General features: G+C 27.7%; 1 protein-coding gene across 1 annotated transcript in view; it reads right to left on the bottom strand.

The window, feature by feature from the left end:
* LOC106877398 (mucin-4) overlaps positions 1–271 on the bottom strand; it is a 49,009-nt gene that overhangs the window by 11,299 nt on the left and 37,439 nt on the right. The window lies entirely within an intron of this gene.

Here is a 271-nt window from a genome sequence, read left to right as displayed (position 1 = left end):
TTTATCAGGAAGCTAGTGTGTAAAAAAATTCATAAGGGAAATTTCTATTCCCAAGAATATAATTATTCGTTTATATTTATATAAGGGCATTATTCTGTAATAATGCCCTTATATAAATATATATATAGATAGATAGATAGATAGATAGATAGATAGATAGATAGATAGATAGATAGATAGATACATACATACATACATACATACATACATACATACATGCATACATACATACATATCTCACACACACACACACACACATACACACACACGC

The sequence above is a fragment of the Octopus bimaculoides genome, chromosome 6 (assembly GCF_001194135.2).
Source record: "Octopus bimaculoides isolate UCB-OBI-ISO-001 chromosome 6, ASM119413v2, whole genome shotgun sequence".
NCBI lineage: Eukaryota > Metazoa > Mollusca > Cephalopoda > Octopoda > Octopodidae > Octopus > Octopus bimaculoides.
This window is presented reverse-complemented; position numbering and strand designations above follow the sequence as displayed.